The sequence below is a fragment of the Lagenorhynchus albirostris genome, chromosome 4 (assembly GCF_949774975.1).
Source record: "Lagenorhynchus albirostris chromosome 4, mLagAlb1.1, whole genome shotgun sequence".
In the NCBI taxonomy this organism is placed as follows: Eukaryota; Metazoa; Chordata; class Mammalia; order Artiodactyla; family Delphinidae; genus Lagenorhynchus; species Lagenorhynchus albirostris.
The window spans coordinates 113,775,364-113,793,083 of record NC_083098.1 but is presented as its reverse complement, the minus strand read 5'-3'; the positions used below and the strand labels follow the sequence as shown (position 1 = coordinate 113,793,083).

General features: G+C 37.4%; 1 long non-coding RNA gene across 1 annotated transcript in view; it reads right to left on the bottom strand.

Annotated features, from left to right (window-relative positions):
• LOC132519441 (uncharacterized) overlaps window positions 1-16,043 on the bottom strand; it is an 80,426-nt gene extending 64,383 nt beyond the window's left edge. The window contains exon 1 of the long non-coding RNA XR_009540165.1: window positions 15,921-16,043. This is a non-coding gene — a long non-coding RNA (uncharacterized LOC132519441). The remainder of the gene's footprint in view (window positions 1-15,920) is intronic.
• Window positions 16,044-17,720: the final 1,677 nt, after the last annotated feature.

Here is a 17,720-nt window from a genome sequence, read left to right as displayed (position 1 = left end):
TTTTTATTATTATTTCTTGGACTAGTCTGTAGGGATAGTTGTTATTTTTCTTAAAATATTTGAAAGAAATCACTATAAACTTGTCTGGTTCTTACATTTCTTTGATATTATTGGAAGATTTTAGTTTCAATTTCAATTTGTTGAATAGATATAGAACAAAGTTGTTTATTGCATGTTTCTATCTTTTATAATAAAATCTGTAAAAGAAATCCATCTATTTGTTCCTTATACTAGTAATTAGTACTTTCTTTCATATATAAAATTTTAAATGTTCATTTTTAGAATATAAAAAAGCAATTAACTTTTGTATCTTGACTGTGTATCCTGTGACCTTTCTATACTCATTAATTCCAGGAATTTTTCTGTAGATTCTTTGAGACTTTCTACATAGACAATTATGCCATCTATTAACAAAGACAATTTTATTACATACTTTTCAATCTATAAATCTTTATTTCACTTTCTTATCTTATTGCACCACAACTTCCACTGTGATGTTGAATAGGAGTAGTGAGAAAGGACAGCTTTGTCTTGTTCCTGATCTTAGTGGGAAGGCATCCAGTTTTTCACCTTTAAGCATGATACTAGTTTTTCTATACATGTTCTTTATCAAACTGAGAAAGTTCCTCTCTAGTTCCAGTTTGCTGAGGGTTTTTTTTTTTAAATCATGAATGGATGTTAGATTTTGTCAAATGCTTTTTCTGCAACAATTAAGATAATCATATGATTTTTCTTAAGCCTGTTGATATAGTGGATTGTACTGACTGATTTTTGAACCAGGCTTGCATACCCAAAATAAATCCCATTCGGTCATAGTACTTAGTTTTTATACATTGTTGGATTCAATTTTCTAGCATTTTGTTGAGGATTTTTGCAATCTATGTTCATGAGAGATATCATTCTGTGGTTTTCCTTTCTTATAATGTGTTTATCTGGTTTTGGTATTAGGGTAATGCTAGCCTCATAGAATGATTTAGGAAATGTTTGCTCTCCTTCTATTTTCTTGAAAAGATTGTGGAGAACTGGAATCATTTCTTCCTTAAATGTTTATTACAGCTCACCAGTGAAACAATCTAGGACTGGTGTTATCTTTTTTCAAATATTATTAACTATTCAATTTATTTAATAGAAATGTTTATATTATTTGCTTTTTCTTGTATAGGTTTTGGTAGTTTGTGTTGTCAAGGAATTAGTTCATTTCATTAAGTTATTAAATTTATGGGCATAGAATTGTTCATAATATTCATGTTATCCTTTTTTTTTTTTTCGGTATGCGGGCCTCTCACTATTGTGGCCTCCCCCATTGCAGAGCACAGGCTCTGGACTTGCAGGCTCAGTGGCCATGGCTCACTCCGCGGCATGTGGGATCTTCCTGGGCTGGGGCACGAACCCGTGTCCCCTGCATCAGCAGGCAGACTCTCAACCACTGTGCCACCAGGGAAGGCCCATGTTATCCTTTTATTGTCCATGAGATCACTAATGATTTCTCTTTCATTTCTAATAGTGATAATTTGCATCTTTTCTCCTTTTTCCTTTGTTAGCCTGGCTAGAGTTTTATCAATGCTATTAACCTTTTCAGATTTGGGGTTGATTGGTTTTACCTAATGTTTTTCTTTAATATTTCAATAGCTTCTGTTTTTATTTTTATGGTTTCTTTTCTTATGCTTGCCATAGGTTAAATTTCTCTTCTTTCTCTAGTTTTCTAATGTGAAAATTTATATTATTGATTTTAAATCATTCTTCTTTTCTGATATATGCATTTGATGTTATAAATTTCCCTCTAAACATTACTTTCACTGAATCCCATAAATTTTGATAAGTTGTATTTTTTTATTTTCATTTAGTTCAAAATGTTTTTTAATTTCTCTAGAGACTTTCTGATCCATGTGTTATTTAGAAATATGTTTATTTAATCTCCAATGTTTGAGGATTTTTTTGTTATTGATTTATAATCCTATTGTCATCTGAGAACATACTTTGTATGAGTATTATGCCTTTAACTTTAATAAGGTGCATTTCACAGCCTAGAATGTGGTCTATCTTACTGATCCACGTGAGGTTGACAAAAATGTGTATTCTGCTCTTACTGTGTAGAGTTTTCTATGAATGTCAGTTAGATCAAATTTACTGATAGTGTTGTTTAGATCAACAGTGTTCTTAATGGTTTCTCTGCCTGTGGTATCTTATCAATTACTGAGAGGTGATGAAGTCTCCAATTACAGTAGTGGATTTGTGTATTTCTACTTTCAGTTCTGTTAGTTTTCCCTCATATTTTGATGTTCTGTTGTTAGGTGCATACACAGTAAAATTGTTATATCTTCTTGGAGATCCTTTTTTTAGTATGTAGTGTCCCTCTTTATCCTTGATAAATTTTCTTGCTCTGAAATTAAAACAGATAGTCCAGCTTTCTCTTTAGTAGTGTTAAGATGATGTATCATTCTTCATTCCTTTACTTTTAATTTACATGAGTGCTTATATTTAAAGTGTGCTTCTTATAAAGACATACAGGTGGTTTTTTTTCTAATTGGAGTATAGTTGATTTACAATGTTGTGTTAGTTTCTGCTGTACAGCAAAGTGAATCAGTTATACATATACATATATCAACTCTTTCTTTAGATTCTTTTCCCATATAGGTCATTACAGAGATTTGAGTAGACTTCCCTGTGCTATATAGTTGATCCTTATTAGTTATCTATTATATATATAGTAGCATGTATATGTCAATCTCAATCTCCCAATTTAACCCTCCCTCCCCTTATCCCATGGTAAACATAAGTTTGTTTTCTACATTTGAAACTCTATTTCTGCTTTGTAGATAAGTTCATTTGTACACATTTTTTTAGCTTCCACATATAAGCAATATCATATTTGTCTTTCTCTGAGTTACTTCACTTAGTATGAGAATCTAAATGTCCATCCATGTTGCTGCAAATGGCATTATTTCATTCTCTTTTATTTCTGAGTAATATTCCATTGTATATATGTACCACATCTTCTCTATCCATTCCTCTCTTGGAGGACATTTAGGTTGCTTCCATGTCCTGGCTATTGTAAATAGTGCGACAATGAACATTGGGGTGCATGTATCTTATTTTTTTTTTAAACATCTTTATTGGGGTATAATTGCTTTACAATGGTTTGTTAATTTCTGCTTTATAACAAAATTAATCAGTTATACATATACATATGTTCCCATATCTCTTCCCTCCTGTGTCTCCCTCCCTCCTACCCTCCCTATCCCACCCCTCCAGGTGGTCACAAAGCACCGAGCTGATCTCCCTGTGCTATGTGGCTGCTTCCCACTAGCTATCTACCTTATATTTGTTAGTGTATATATGTCCATGCCTCTCTCTCGCTTTGTCACAGCTCACCTTTCCCCTTTCCCATATCCTCAAGTCCATTCTCTAGTAGGTCTGTGTCTTTATTCCTGTCTTACCCCTAGGTTCTTCATGACATTTTTTTTCTTAAATTCCATATATATGTGTTAGCATACGGTATTTGTCTTTCTTTTTCTGACTTACTTCACTCTGTATGACAGACTCTAGGTCTATCCACCTCATTACAAATAGCTCAATTTCGTTTCTTTATATGGCTGAGTAATATTCCATTGTATATATGTGCCATATCTTCTTTAGCCATTCATCCGATGCTGGGCACTTAGGTTGTTTCCATCTCCGGGCTATTGTAAATAGAGCTGTGATGAAGATTTTGGTAAATGACTCTTTTTGAATTATGGTCTTCTCAGGGTATATGCCCAGTCGTGGGATTGCTGGGTCATATGGTAGTGCTATTTGTAGTTTTTTAAGGAACCTCCATACTGTTCTCCATAGTGGCTGTACCAATTCACATTCACACCAGCAGTGCAAGACTGTTCCCTTTTCTCCATACCCTCTCCAGCATTTATTGTTTCTAGATTTTTTGATGATGACCATTCTGACTGGTGTGAGATGATACCTCATTGTAGTTTTGATTTGCATTTCTCTAATGATTAATGATGTTCAGCATTCCTTTATCTGTTTGTTGGCAGTCTGACTTCTTTGGAGAAATGTCTATTTAGGTCTTCTGCCCATTTTTGGATTGGGTTGTTGTTTTTTTTTTTGTTATTGAGCTTCATGGGTTGCTTGTAAATTTTGGAGTTTAATCCTTTGTCAGTTGCTTCATTTGCAAATATTTTCTCCCATTCTGAGGGTTGTCTTTTTGTCTTGTTTATCGTTTCCTTTGCAGTGCAAAAGCTTTGAAATTTCATTAGGTCCCATTTGTTCATTTTTGTTTTTATTTCCATTTCTCTAGGAGGTGGGTCAAAAAGGATCTTGCTGTGATTTACGTCATAGAGTGTTCTGCCTATGTTTTCCTCTAAGAGTTTGATAGTGTCTGGCCTTACATTTAGGTCTTTAATCCCTTTTGAGCTTATTTTTGTGTATGGTGTTGGGGAGTGTTCTAATCTCATTCTTTTACATGTACCTGTCCAGTTTTCCAAGCACCACTTATTGAAGAGGTTGTCCTTTCTCCACTGTACATTCCTGCCTCCTTTATCAAAGATAAGGTGACCATATGTGCGGGGGTTTATCTCTGGGCTTTCTATCCTGTTCCATTGATGTATCTTTCTGTTTTTGTGCCAGTACCATACTGTCTTGATTACTGTAGCTCTGTAGTATAGTCTAAAGTCCGGGAGCCTGATTCCTCCAGCTCCGTTTTTCGTTCTCAAGATTGCTTTGGCTATTCGGGGTCTTTTGTGTTTCCATACAAATTGTGAAATTTTTTGTTCTAGTTCTGTGAAAAATGCCAGTGGTAGTTTGATAGGGATTGCATTGAATCTGTAGATTGCTTTGGGCAGTAGAGTCATTTTCACAATGTTGATTGAATCTTCCAATCCAAGAACATGGTATATCTCTCCATCTATTTGTATCATCTTTAACTTCTTTCATCAGTGCCTTATAATTTTCTGCATACAGGTCTTTTGTCTCCTTAGGTAGGTTTATTCCTAGATATTTTATTCTTTTTGTTGCAATGGTAAATGGGAGTGTTTTCTGGATTTCACTTTCAGATTTTTCATCATTAGTGTATAGGAATGTCAGAGATTTCTGTGCATTAATTTTGTATCCTGCTACTTTACCAAATTCATTGCTTAGCTCTCATACTTTTCTGGTAGCATCTTTAGGATTCTCTATGTATAATATCATGTCACCTGCAAACAGTGACAGCTTTACTTCTTCTTTTCCTATTTCATTTCCTTTTATTTCTTTTTCTTCTCTGATTGCTGTGGCTAAAATATCCAAAACTATGTTGAATAAGAGTGGTGACAGTGGGCAACCTTGTCTTGTTCCTGATCTTAGTGGAAATGGTTTCCGTTTTCACCATTGAGGACGATGTTGGCTATGGGCTTGTCATATATGGCCTTTATTATGTTGAGGAAAGTTCCCTGTATGGCTACTTTCTGCAGGGTTTTTATCATAAATGGGTGTTGAATTTTGTCAAAAGCTTTCTCTGCATCTCTTGAGATGATCATATGGTTTTTCTCCTTCAATTTGTTAATATGGTGTATCACGTTGATTGGTTTCCATATAGTGAAGAATCCTTGCATTCCTGGGATAAACCCCACATTATCATGGTGTATGATCCTTTTAATGTGCTGTTGGATTCTGTTTGCTAGTATTTTGTTAAAGATTTTTGCATCTGTGTCCATCAGTGATATTGGCCTGTAGTTTTCTTTCTCTGTGACATCCTTGTCTGATTTTGGTATCAAGGTGATGGTGGCCTCGTAGAATGAATTTGGGAGTGTTCCTCCCTCTGCTATATTTTGGAAGAGTTTGAGAAGGGTGTGTGTTAGCTCTTCTCTAAATGTTTGATAGAATTCACCTGTGAAGTCTTCTGGTCCTGGGCTTTTGTTTGTTGGAAGATTTTTAATCACAGTTTCAATTTCAGTGCTTGTGATTGGTCTGTTCATATTTTCTATTTCTTCCTGATTCAGTCTTGGCAGTTGTGCATTTCTAAAAATTTGTCCATTTCTTCCAGGTTGTCCATTTTATTGGCATAGTGTTGCTTGTAGTAATCTCTCATGATCTTTTGTATTTCTGCAGTGTCAGTTGTTACTTCTCCTTTTTCATTTCTAATTCTATTGATTTGAGTCTTCTCCCTTTTTTTCTTGATGAGTCTGGCTAATGGTTTATCTATTTAGTTTATCTTCTCAAGGAACCAGCTTTTAGTTTTATTGATCTTTGCTATCATTTCCTTCATTTCTTTTTCATTTATTTCTGATCTGATCTTTATGATTTCTTTCCTTCTGCTAACTTTGGGGTTTTTTTTTTTTTGTTCTTCTTTCTCTAATTGCTTGAGGTGCAAGGTTAGGTTGTTTATTCGAGATGTTTCCTGTTTCTTAAGGTGGGCTTGTATTGCTATAAACTTCCCTCTTAGAACTGCCTTTGCTCCATCCCATAGGTTTTTGGTCGTCGTGTCTCCATTGTCATTTGTTTCTAGGTATATTTTTTATTTCCTCTTTGATTTCTTCAGTGATCACCTCGTTATTAAGTAGTGTATTGTTCAGCCTCCATGTGTTTTTATTTTTTACAGATCTTTTCCTGTAATTGATATCTAGTCTCATAGCATTGTGGTCGGAAAAGATACTTGATACAATTTCAATTTTCTTAAATTTACCAAGGCTTGATTTGTGACCCAGGATATGATCTATCCTGGAGAATGTTCCATGAGCACTTGAGAAAAATGTGTATTCTGTTGTTTTTGCATGGAGTGTCCTATAAATATCAATTAAGTCCATCTTGTTTAATATATCATTTAAAGCTTGTGTTTCCTTATTTATTTTCATTTTGGATGATCTGTCCATTAGTGAAAGTGGGGTGTTAAAGTCCCCTACTCTGAATTTGTTACTGTCGATTTCCCTTTTTATGGCTGTTAGTATTTGCCTTATGTATTGAGGTCCTCCTATGTTGGGTGCATAAATATTTACAATTGTTATATCTTCTTCTTGGATCAATCCCTTGATCATTATGTAGTGTCTTTTTTGTCTCTTCTCATAGTCTTTATTTTAAAGTGTATTTTGTCTGACATGAGAATTGCTACTCCAGGTTTCTTTTGGTTTCCATTTGCATGGAATATCTTCTTCCATCCCCTTACTTTCAGTCTGTATGTGTCTCTAGGTCTGAAGTGTGTCTCTTGTAGACAGCATATATATGGGACTTGTTTAGCCAATTAATTTAGCCATTTAGCCAATCTGTGTCTTTTGATGGGAGCATTTAGTCCATTTATATTTAAGGTAATTATTGATATGTATGTTCCTATACCCATTTTCTAAATTATTTTGGGTTCGTTATTGTATGTCTTTTCCTTCTCTTGTGTTTCTTGCCTAGAGAAGTTCCTTTATCATATGTTGTAAAGCTGGTTCTGTGGTGCTGAACTCTCTCAGCTTTTGTTTGTCTGTAAAGGTTTTAATTCTCCATGAAATCTGAATGAGATCCTTGCTGGGTAGAGTAATCTTGGTTGCAGGTTTTTCTCCTTCATCACTTTAAATATGTCCTGCCACTCCCTTCTGGCTTGCAGAGTTTCTGCTGAAAGATCAGCGGTTAACCTTATGGGGATTCCCTTGTGTGTTATTTGTTGTTTTTCCCTTGCTGCTTTTAATATGCTTTCTTTGTATTTAGTTTTTGACAGTTTGATTAATATGTGTCTTGGTGTATTTCTCCTTGGATTTATCCTATATGGGCCTCTCTGTGCTTCCTGAGCTTGAATAACTATTTCCTTTCCCATATTAGGGAAGTTTTCAACTATAATCTCTTCAAATATTTTCTCAGTCCCTTTCTTTTTCTCTTCGTCTTCTGGAACCCCTATAATTTGAATGTTGGCACGTTTAATGTTGTCCCAGAGGTCTCTGAGACTGTCCTCAGTTCTTTTTATTCTTTTTTCTTTTTCTGCTCTGCAGGAGTTATTTCCACTATTTTATCTTCCAGGTCATTTCTCCATTCTTCTGCCTCAGTTATTCTGCTATTGATCCCATCTAGAGTATTTTTCATTTCATTTTTTGTGTTGTTCATCGTTGTTTGTTTCATCTTTCATTCTTCTAGGTCCTTGTTAAATGTTTCTTGCATTTTGTCTATTCTATTTCCAAGATTTTGGAGCATCTTTACTATCATTATTCTGAATTCTTTTTCAGGCAAACTGCCTATTTCCTTTTCATTTGTTAGGTCTGGTTGGTTTTTATCTTGCTCCTTCATCTGCTGTGTGTTTTTCTGTCTTCTCATTTTGCTTATATTACTGTGTTTGTGGTCTCTTTTTTGCATACTGCAGGTTCGTAGTTCCCATTGTTTTTGGTGTCTGTCCCCAGTGGCTAAGGTTGGTTCAGTGGGTTGTGTAGACTTCCTGGTGGAGGGAACTAGTGCCTGTGTTCTGGTGGATGAGACTGCATCTTGTCTTTCTGGTGGGCAGGTCCACGTCTGGTGGTGTGTTTTGGGGTGTCTGTGGACTTATTCTGATTTTAGGCAGCCTCTCTGCTAATGGGTGGGGTTGTGTTCCTGTCTTGCTCATTGTTTGGCATAGGATGTCCAGCACTGTAGCTTGCTGGTCATTGAGTGGAGGTGGGTTCTGGCATTGAGATGGAGATCTCTGGGAGATTTTCGCCATTTGATATGTGGAGCTGGGAGGTCTCTTGTTGACCAGTGTCCTGAAGTTGGCTCTCCCACCTCAGAGGTACAGCACTGACTCCTGGCTGCAATACCAAGAGCTTTTCATCCACATGGCTCAGAATAAAAGGGAGAATAAGTAGAGAGAAAGAATTAGAAGTAGGAAGAAAGAAAGAAAGGAAGGAAGGAAGGACAAGAAAAGAAGGAAAGGAAGAAAGAAAGGAGGGAGGGACAATGGCAGGAAGGAAGGAAGGAGGGAAAGAAGGAAAAAAGAAAGAAGATAAAGTAAAATATAATAAAGTTATTAAATTAAAAAATAATTATTATGAAAAAATTTAAAAACAAAAACAGACAGAACCTTAGGACAAATGGTAGAAGCAAAGCTATACAGACAAAATCTCATACAGAAGCATACACATACACACTCACAAAAAGAGGAAAAGGGGAAAAAACCCATAAATCTTGCTCTCAAAGTCCATCTCCTCAATTTGGGATGATTCATTGTCTATTCATGTATTCTACAGATGCAGGGTACATCAAGTTGATTGTGAAGCTTTAATCCGCTGCTTCTGAGGCTGCTGGGAGAGATTTCCCTTTCTCTTCTTTGTTCTCACAGCTCCCAGGGGCTCAGCTTTGGATTTGGCCCTGCCTCTGCGTGTATGTCGCCGGAGGGCGTCTGTTTTTCGCTCAGAAAGGACGGGGTTAAAGGAGCAGCTGATTCGGGGGCCCTGGCTCACTCAGGCCGGGGGGAGGGAGGGGCATGGAGTGCGGGGTGAGCCTGCGGCGGCAGAGGCCGGTGCGACGTGCATTCTCCCGGGGAAGTTGTCCCTGTATCCCGGGACCCTGGCAGTGGCGGGTTGCACAGGCTCCCCAGGAGGGAGGTGTGGATAGTGACCTGTGCTTGCACACAGGCTTCTTGGTGGCGGCAGCAGCAGCCTTAGCCTCTCCTGCCCGTCTCTGGGGTCCGCGCTGTTAGCTGTGGCTCGCGCCCGTCTCTGGAGCTCCTTTAAGTAGCACTCTTAATCCCCTCTCCTCGCGCACCAGGAAACAAAGAGGGAAGAAAAAGTCTCTTGCCTCTTTGGCAGCTCCAGACCTTTTACCGGACTCCCTCCCGGCTAGCCTAGCCGTGGTGCACTAACCCCTTCAGGCTGTGTTCACGCTGCCAACCCCAGTCCTCTCCCTGCGCTCTGACCAAAGCCCGAGCCTCAGCTCACAGCCCCGCCTGCCCCGGCGGGGGAGCAGACAAGCCTCTCGGGCTGTTGAGTGCCGGTCGGCACCGATCCTCTGTGCGGGAATCTCCCTGCTTTGCCCTCCGCACCCCTGTTGCTGCGCTATCCTCCGCGTCTCTGAAGCTCCCCTCTCCACCACCTGTAGTCCGCGAAGGGGTGGAAACCTTTCGTCCTTCACAGCTCCTTCTCACTGGTGCAGGTCCCGTCCCTATTCTTTTGTCTCTGTTTTTTCTTTTTTTCTTTTGCCCTACCCAGGAACGTGGGGAGTTTCTTGCCTTTTGGGAGGTCTGAGGTCTTCTGCCAGCCTTCAGTAGGTGTTCTGTAGGAGTTGTTCCACGTGTAGATGTATTTCTGGTGCATCTGTGGGGAAGAAGGTTATCTCCGTGTCTTACTCTTCTGCCATCTTCCCCTCTTCCCTCTGCCTGGGGAGAAATTCCAGCGGCAGGTATGGGTGACACATCCTCTTGTTTAGCAGGTGGTAGCCTGGCAACTCCTCTCCATTCTCTGATCAAAATATAAATTTTCCTTTGCTTCTGAACCAAACTCAGTTTTGATCTGTTGACTCCAATGACACTGGGCAGGGGGACCCTTGTTGGGGCCCACTCCGGCCCGCCATCCACAGGACTGTCATGGCTTCGGCCGCCGGGGCCCCTCCAGAGACGGCAGCCTCAGTGAGGCCGCCCTCCCCTCAGCCTCCGGGGTAGTTCTGTGATGGTGGAGGGAAGAGACCCCAAGCTGTGGGAGTTCCAACTCTGCGGAAATGCGGGCTCCGTTCTGGACCTATCTTTTCAAATTATGGTTTTCTCTGGATATATGCCCAAGAGTGGGATTGCTGGATCAAATGCTAGCTCTATTTTTAGTTTTTAAAGACAGTTCTCCATACTGTTCTCCATAGTGGCTGTATCAATTTACATTCCCACCAACAGTGCAAGAGGGTTCCTTTTTCTCCACACCCTCTCCCACATTTATTGTTTGTAGGTTTTTTGATAATAGCCATTTGGACCTGTGTGAGGTGATACCTCATTGTAGTTTTAATTTGCATTTCTCTGATGAAAAGATGCTCAACATCACTAATTATGTGCTTTTTGGCCATCTGTATGTCTTTTTAGAAATGTCTATTTAGATCTCTTGTCCATTTTTGGATTGGGTTGTTTGTTTGTTTTTATATTGAGCTGCATGAGCTGTTTGTATATTTTGGAGATTAATCCCTGGTCGGTTGCTTCATTTGCAAATATTTTCTCCCATTCCAAGGGTTGTCTTTTTGTTTTGTTTATGGTCTCCTTTGCTGTGCAAAAACTTTTGAGTTTAATTAGGTTCCATTTGTTCATTTTTGTTTTTACTGTTATTTGGAAAATAAGTTTACTGGATATAGATCTTGCTGTGATTTATATCAAAGGGTATTCTGCCTATGTTTTCCTCTAAGAGTTTTACAGTATCTGGTCTTACATTTAGGTCTTTAATCCATTTTGAGTTTATTTTTGTGTATGGTGTCAGGGAATGTTCTACTTTCATTCATTTACATGTAGCTGTCCAGTTTTCCCAGCATCACTTATTGAAGAGACTGTCTTTTCTCAGTTGTATATTCTTGCCTCCTTTATCATAGATTAGGTGACCACAGTTCATGGGTTTATCTCTGGGCTTTCTATCCTATTCCTGATATATATTTCTGTTTTTTGTGCTAGTACCATACTGTTTTGATGCCTGTATCTTTGTAGTATAGTCTGAAGTCAGGGAGCCTGAATCCTCCAGCTGTTTTTCTTTCTCAAGATTGCTTTGGCCATTCGTGGTCTTTTGTGTTTCCATAAATTCTAAAAACAAATTGTTCTAATTCTGTGAAAAATGCCATTGGTAATTTGATAGTGATTGCATTGAATCTGTAGATTGCTTTGGGTAGTATAGTCCAAGTATAGTCCAATCCAAGAACATGGTGTGTCTCTCCATTTGTGTCATCTTTTATTTATTTCTTTTACCAGTACCTTATAGTTTTCTGAGTATAGGTCTTTTAGGTAGCCTTATTCCTATGTATTTTATTCTTTTTGATGCGATGGTAAATAGGTTATTTTTTATATATTCTAAAAATCTGTCTTTTAATTGGTGTTATTAGACCATTCACATTTAAAGTAATACTGATATAGTTGGATAAATATTTGCCATGATTATAATTATTTTCTATTTGTTACATTCATTCTTTTTTCCTCTTTTTCTGGCTTTTTCTTGTTTAATTGAACATTATATATGGTTCCATTTTCTCTCCTCTATTAGCATATCTGTATATTGGTTTTTAACCAATCTAATTCCACTTTCAAATAACACTGTACTACTTCAAGTATAGTACAAATAACTTACAGAGTATTCACAATTCCTCCCTCCCATTCCTTGTGATATTGCTGTTTTTATTTATTTACAGACTATAATTACCCAAAACATTATTACTATTATTACTTTAATAAAGGTTTTTGTAGCTCAATTGAGAAAAAAAATATTTTACCTTCATTATTTCTTCTCTTTTATCCTTTCTTTATGTAGAGTTGAGATTCTTGCCTATATCACTCTCTTCTCCTAAAATAGTCTTCTAAAACATCTTCCAATACATGTCAACTCCCTCAGGTTCCCATACAATATGAGGTAAGCACTATTCTTCTGCTGGAGAGGAATTACCTCAATTTTTGTTTGTTTGGGAAAGATGTTACTTCTTCACTTTTGGAAAATAAGTTTACTGGATATAGAATTTTAGGTTAGTGATTTTTTTCTTTCAACATTTTAAATTAAAAGAAAAATTTACCCCACTCTCTTGCCTGCATGGTTTCTGCAGCGATTTGCTATATACTATTACTCTTGTTCCTTTGTAAGGAAGGTTTCTTTTTTTTCCTCTCCTCTGGCTTCTTTCAAGATTTTCTCTCTTTTAAGTTGATATGTTACACAGAAACATTTGTGATTCTACAGTTCTTATTTAAAAATAGCAAATATCTTGACAATTTTTGTTCATACACCTTACATCATGTAAAATTTGAGGTCCAAATTTTTATCTCCATCTTATAGACATTCAAAGAGGCATTGAGAGTTAGTAAGTGATTTGGTAGTCTCCAGAACCAGTGCCCAAAATTACTATGCTATATTTGTTCCCACTAGTAGTATCATGTCTTTTCTAAAATAGTCTAGTAGAAGCAAATGCTGAATGACCAGTCTCCTCATATCAAGCTCTCATCTTTTACTGTGTGGGCTTCTTATCTCCCAGGTTCCATCTCCAAGTCCCCTCTGGATTTCCCTCCTTGCAGCAAATAAGAAATCAATGCTAAGCAGTATGTAGTTACCATCATCACTGTCTTTCTTATTGTATAGGTTGCATGTCTAAATATAATGATAATGTATATTTCCTTCTTGTCCACTTGTAACAAAATTCTAATTATAACTACCATACAGACATAATGTTGCTTCAATACACTACCACAGATTTTCAATTTAAATAATATCCAGGTATAACTTACCCATTAGAAAAAAAAAAGCATGAAAGAACTTACACAGTAGAAACACTGCTTTTTGTGTATGCCTATAATTAATGACCCAGTATCCTTACTGTATGATCAGTGAATGAAAAAATGGCATGGAAATCCAACAAGTTTCACAAAGAGATCCATCAGTAATGTGTAATTTTCATTTGTTAAATTTCCCCATGATTAATGTCAAATTCATAGTTGTAACATTTGTTTTTACATATCTCTAGGCAGGAAAGCCACATGAGGTCATCCTCCTTCCTTGTATCTTTAGTTCTGATCTGGAATAATGCATATTCTCCTCACCTAGGGGTTCTCAGGCTTCAGAGGGCTTATTTAAGATGTTTCTCTATGCAAATGAGATACAAAATATCTTCTTTCCTCTTTAATAATTTTATCTGATTATCTTGATAGCATTTTTTATACATCTTGCTTACTGGTTTACTCCAATGAAGTCCATGCTTGGGTCATCCAGACTTTCAGTCAGTGTTCTCTTTCAAAAAACTTAAAGAGAAGGGAAGTCCAGAATGTACTCCTTCTCCCCACCTTCTGTGCATTAATGTTATGTAATATTTTACTTAGTCAAATTTGTTAGAGTTTAGGTATTTATTTTTACAATTGAGACTATAATAGAAATGTAATAAAGCATTTTATATCTATTTTTTTAAGAATTCAAAATATATGAACTGAAAAAGAAAAGTAATACTTACAAGAAAATCTCACCATCCACTTCCCATACCGCCCCATTGCAGCCTTTGGTATATTTCAGGTCTGAAGGCTTCTCTTTAATTCCAGAGCAGAAGATAAAGAGGGAGTTAGAGCTTAGAATTCTAAATATAAAACATAATATATTCATCAAAGACATAAAACAAACACAATCAACTATATGTTTAGGTTAGTACAGAGAAAAAGATCACTGATTTTAAATTATCACATATAGAAGGAAAATGTACAGAAGGAAAATGGAGAAGGGAATCATTTTTGCAGAAAATACTAGAAGCTAACTAGTATATAGATATAATAGTCAATCTTAAAATGACCAACCACTCCCTCCTCTCCATGAACCGCATATCATGTTAAGAGGAGCATTTATTTCTCCACCCCTTGAATCTGGGATGGCTTTTGATCAACAGAGTACAGAAAAGGAGGCATTGAGAGACCATCAGTTTCTGCTTCTCTACCCTTGAAATGTTCACACTTAGGGTACTCCCTTTCAGAAACCAGACACATTGAGAGGTCATATGGAGGAAAACTTAAGAGACCTACTTGCCAGCAGTTCTCAGCCAACAGCTGGCAACAGCTGCTAGCCATGTGAGGGGGCAACCTTGTATATTATAGCCCATTCAAGCCCCCATATGACTATAGCCCTAGTTGATGTCATGTGGATAAACCATCCAACTGTGTCCAATCTACTCACAGAATGGTGAGAGACTGTTAAGTCCCTAAGTTTTGGGGTAGGTTTCTATGCAGCAGTTGATATATAAATATATAGGATGGAAATAGTTGACCAGGGTGTGAACTTGGTAAACAAAGTCTGGTATAGAAGTAAACATATTAGGCTGACGATGGCAAAGGGAATTTAAGATAAATACTTGGCTAATATATGTATCCTAGTTAAATAAAATATCCTCATACAGGATACAGATTTTTTTTCATTTTAGGTATTTGAAAGTAAAGGAGACAAAATTTTGGAAAGCATCTCTTCACAGTGCAGTTGCATACCTAATGTGCAAAGAAATAGAAGAGTTTAGTGATACTTGATAAAAGCTAAATTTTCTATGTTATTTAAAGAGAAAAAGCACAAAAAGAAGGGAAAAAATCCTTACATATAAGTTATTTTAGAAAGAGAAAATTATCAAAAGTTTACTGAAAAATATGGAGGCAGGGGGAAGAATAGAAATGTAATTCTGGGATGAAAAAGTAACTTTCAGTAACAGAAGTGAAACGAAGTTTGAAGGTGTCACCATGTGCCCTTTTCTCTCATAATCCTTTTTTCATATATGTTGTGGAAATTATCATACTCAATTTTAAATGATTTGTTCATATGTGTTTCATATCACTAAACTATAAACATTTTCAGGGCAGAGATTAGTCCTATTTACATTGTTATCACTAGGATAATATAGACAGCAATGGATGGGTGTTTAGTGAATGAATGGATGAATAAATGATTTAGTATAAACTGATATGTGAAATTAGTTGTGAAATGCAAAATCAACCTATTGGCAGAAGCAGGTCCTTTGTCAGAGATGCCTGTGTTATTTTTATGGGGTGTTCTAATTCTCTTGACTTAAGACTCAAAGAAAGTTGGAAAATGCTCAGAAGGCTGTAAATAAAAAAAAAATTCAGTGCTTATTTCCACCCCAATCCCGGCCTCATCCCAGCCAAAGCCGGATCTTCAAAAATCTAGACTATTAGAGGTCTGAGGGTCTGCCTTCAATTCTCCTGGGCAGCAGGACAAGGAGGGAGGTCAGAGCTCAGAATCCTGACTCCAGATAACAAGGGTGGCACAAGAAACATCGGAGAAAAGACATGAATTCACTAAAGAGTAACAGTCGGAGCAGGCACTTACCAGATGAACCGGGAAGGAAATGTCTTAGAAGGCCTTCAGAACGTGGAGGAAAAGGAGCAGTTAATCCGAAATACAAAATTGAAAGGCACGGCAGATGCACGATTCTAATCTTTCAGAGAAGATTCCTTCCAGAATTCAAAAGCATCTAAAAGAAGCAAGACAATTGGTTGCTGGGCTCAATATGTAAACACAGTGCTGGTTGACACAGTGAAGATGTTTATTAGAAAAGTTAATGCAATGTCAGGGTGGAAGATCAATGTTTAACCTGATTTCATTGCAATTATTGGCCTGCCTTGGAATACAGAATGGAAAATTAGCAAACCAGAAAAAGGAACATGTAAGGGACTTTTTCATAAGCAAGCTGTCAAATCATGGACACTGATATTTGTGATTAAAAAAGAAGTTAAGAATTACTTGCATTTTTAGTTAATGCATGCCCTTATAATGTATATGCACATATTTTTATTAATTTGTGGAATATATTGAAATTTCTATTTGCCTCAATATCCAGGTAAGGTCACAGAATGTTAGAGATTCACTGAGTTCAGTTCTCTGATTTTACAGATTAAACCCTAGGGAACAGAGCTGCCACATGACTTTCTGGAAGTTAGTCAGGTGGAAGTAAGGTCACTGAAGTGCAATGACTCATTTTACAGGTGAAGAAAGAGGGGCAGGAGACCAGTGGAAAGATTGTTGCCTGAGCCATGACTCCAGTCTTGTGTTATTACCTGATGAGCCTGTGCTTGATATATGAGGCTTTCTCACTGTAAAAATACCCTTAGAATTCTTTGATGAAAATATCCTGTGAGTGTTATTTAATCCTCATCATACTGTACACAAAATAAAGAACATTTTCCACAGTATAAAAATCAAAATATATACATGATTGCTGGACACAGAGATGAGTTAAAAGAGCTTTTTGATGCCTCCACATGAACTCTAGCTTCTCTTTTTACTTGATAATTTGGATAAAATCTAACGAAGTTACTGTAATCTTTTTCTACAGTGATTATTAAAGCTGATATTTCAGTCTATATTTAAGAAATTCTTACTGGGAAAGGAAACTAAGAAGTGTTTTGTTTTGTTTCCATTGTATCATACTTCAGAAAGAGGAACACTCAGAAAAAAAAATGCTGTGTTTCCTGGGCATGAGGACGCCTGTTCAGGGCCCTGGGAGAGTGAAGCGCGCGCTTCTGTACAGCAGTCCAGGGTTGACGTCACAAAGCCCCTGCTGCAGAGCTGGGCCCACCCGCGGAGCATACTCTCATCCCAGGCACGATTAGTACAACCCCCAGTGCAGCTGTCCATTGAGGGTGACCAATTGAAAAACAAGGAGTCAGCCAATTAATTACACTGTCAGCAATAAATGTAACAATGGGCTGTAGTGGCAATTCCGTCCCGTGATGCATCCAGGCAGCCATCTGTACGTCTGTCTTCCCCGTCCACTGGGCACTTGTTGCTGCAGAATTGGTTTAGACAAGTGGCTTAGCTTGTCAGGTAGCAGGCAGGAACTGCCTCTCCTCCTCTGTGAGGCTGTCTTCATTAAGTTTTACTTCTATCAGAGGAATCAACTATGAGTACAAATTGTGGATTCAGCAACAGCCCTGGCCCTAATGATAAATAAGCAGATCACTAATTCAATCTTGTGTTTATTCATTTACTAACATTTGTTGAGAGATTTCTGTTTACCAGGCACACACCAGAGAAGTAAGTATGTGAAGAGAACTGAGTCCACCTATACAGCAAAAGTTAATGTACGTTGACATAGCATCACTAGGGATATCTGTGTATTTTGTGGCC